Below are 3,138 nucleotides of genomic sequence, written 5' to 3'. Positions count from 1 at the left end.
CTTATATAGATTTTGTACATGTTTTATTATATTTATACTTAAGTATTTCATTTTTGGAGGTGCTAATGTAAATGGAAATGTGTTTTTAAATTTCAAATTCCACTTGTTGACTGCTGATATATAGAGAAGCAATGAACTTTTGTATATTAACCTTATATTCTGCAACCTTACTATAATTGCTTATTAGTTCTAGGAGTCTTATCAATTCTTTTAGATTGTTTACATAGACAATCATGTTATCTGTGAACAAAGAAAGTTTGATTTCTTCCTGCCCAGTCTATATACCTTTTAGTGTCTTATTACATTAGCTAGGACTTCCCAGACATTTGTTTTTACTTGTCATTAACTATTACCACTTGTTTTTCTGGAAATTAGAGATGGTTTTATCAGTTTCTCAAACACTCCATGGGCAGATGTTGGATATTTGAGAAAACTCACTTTTAATCAGGATGTCTTTTATATATAGGTTTGATCCTTTCCTTGATTAACCTTTAAAGTCTTTGGCCTCATTCATTAAGTCCAATTCTGATGTGTTCTCACAGTTTACTCTCAAAATAAAAATTATGTCAATTCAAAATGACTTGGGGTCTTGTTTGGATTTTGATGTTTTCTTTTTAAGGTTCTATTTTACATAGTTTTCCTTAGAAAAGAAAAAAAAAGCAGCCTAGAAAATTGAGCCATCTCAGGTAAAAGGAACAGAAGTGCTCTTAGATAAAGGCTGTGGTCAGGGTTGGAAAGTGTTGGGATGGGTTGGCTTTTTTTAGGGAGTGCAGTGTAGAGGAGAGTTGTGGGTTTTTTTTGTTTTGTTTTGTTTTGGTTTTTTTTTGCCTTACTGGTGGATACCAACTTCCTTTTGTTGAAATTTCTTTATAGACAGACTTCCAAACCCACTACAAAGACATGATTAATAAGTAGATAGCTTAATAGTGATTCTTGTTACCCTCACAGAGAATAATGCTTTTAGCAGGATTTTAGCGTATTAGAAGGTGCCTGTAGTTAGTTTGCTGATACACTATTAATGAGTCAGTTCACTTACAGAGTAACCTTCCTAACTGGTTGGCCTTTGTTCAATAACTTTTATTATGTTGTCTGAAAAAGCCAATACAAACCAAGTGCATATCAGTGATTTTCTTCCAAGGAATCATTCTTGAAAAGTTAATTTTTCAAGGGTGTTTATTTCAGGTGTTTGAATAAGTGTTTCTCAGTCTTTTTAAATGTAAAAATCTTATGACTATTCCCTAAGCTTCTGATACAATTTCTTAGAGAGGGCTTCCTCAAACTATTTAAAGAGCTAGTACCTCTGCTATTTTGTAGTCTGTGTTACACACACACACACACACACACACACACACACACACACAGTGGTTTTTAATATTTGTTTACCAAACATAAATATGTATATTTTAATTGGTGCGCTTTTTCAATCCAATCATTTCTCCCCTTCTCTTCTTGGAGTTTCTTATAGATACCTCCTAACTGCCCAGGATCCAGTCAGTTCACCATTTAAGAATCATTGCTATAGACTTTGTGTTCCCATTGTGGTTGTTTCCACCTTTAAATATATCCACAGGTCAGAGGATCAGCCTCTCAGATAGAGTAGGGTTTTCTTCAGTCAAAGGTATATTAGTAGCTGTCCATCTCTGCCTCACAAATTCTTAAGACAAGCTGGAGAATTCTGTTCATACAGCACACTATCCAAGGGGAAAGCTTACCTTATGTGGTTCTCTAATCAAAAATATAAAATGATCCTATGGCTATGGTTCTGAGCTCTGGTGTTTAAGCAGCAGTTTGAAAAGCACCAGGGATATATGAGGAGGAACTAAATTGTCTGGCTTAAGGGCATGGGTTGGAAGGGCTGCTTCCAAGAGAAGGTTGGAAGGGCTGCTTCCCAGACAGAAGTACTGGTAGAAGCCATTGTTCCTTTGTTGAGCCATAGGATCATTTTATATTTTTTAAACTGCATGCTTGGGCCCATTAGGAAGTCATAAAATCATTTTAGAGAGTCATTATCAGAATTGTTTTAATAAAATAAAATAGAGAAGGAGCTCCCAGTCAAGATGGCAGAGTAGGTAAATGTGCTTGCCTCCTCTTATGACCACCTCAAAATTACAACTAAACTACAGAACAACCATCATTGGAAATTGCCTGAAGTCTAGCTGAAGAAAAATCCTATAACTAAAGATATACAGAAGAAGCCACCTCAAGACTGGTAGGAGGGGTAGACACACAGAACAGGCTGGTCCCACACCCACATGCGGTGGTTAAAAACTGGGAGGGCTATCTCTGCTGTGGAGATCTCCCCTAAGAAGCGAGGGGGCCCAGCCCCACACCAGGATCCTTAGCACAGGGTGCCAGTGCTGTGAAGATAAGTCCCCATAACTTCTGTCTGTGAAACCAGTGGAGACTGTGGCTAAGTGAGATGAGGGTAGCTAGAGTCCCTGTCATTCCTCTTAAAGGGAGTGTGCCTGGACTTATGGATGGACTCACTCATTCTGAGCTCTGGTGTTTAAGCAGCAGTTTGAAAAGCACCAGGGACATATGAGGAGGAACTAAATTGTCTGGCTTAAGGGCAAGGGTTGGAAGGGCTGCTTCCTCCCAGACAGAAGTACTGGTAGAAGCCATTGTTCCTTTTTTGAGCTCTCCCCCTACTCAGTCTGCATGTACAGGCAGGCACCATATCTGAGTCTCCATTAACCTGGCTAACACCATTCACACCGCCCTGGTGATTCCAAGACCCCACCCCACCCGACTAGTGGGCCCACCCAAGCCACTTCCAGTGGCTTTCCATATAAGTGTATGGAACTGTCTTGACTCATGCTGTGGACTTTCCGAAAACCTTTCAAAGGTTCACAACCCCCCAAAAAGCAGCATCTGTCCTTGACATGCCCAACACACCTTGCTGAACAGCTCCAAGCCCAGCACTAGTGACAACTATCTGCAGATCACTTTGTAGCTCATATCAAGTGGCCCCAGGCAGGGAACAGGCAGTGGCTAACCTTGGGCTGCACCAGAGCCCCTGCCACGAAGCCCTAGAACCGACACACCAGGTGGCCAGCTTCAGACAACACCAGAGTACTACATAATCATATCTACAAATGACACTCCCAAAAGGGAGACTCAGCAGGTACTAGAGCCCTG

Source organism: Pteropus medius, unplaced genomic scaffold, assembly GCF_902729225.1.
Source record: "Pteropus medius unplaced genomic scaffold, Ma_sr-lr_union100, whole genome shotgun sequence".
In the NCBI taxonomy this organism is placed as follows: Eukaryota; Metazoa; Chordata; class Mammalia; order Chiroptera; family Pteropodidae; genus Pteropus; species Pteropus medius.
This window is presented reverse-complemented; position numbering follows the sequence as displayed.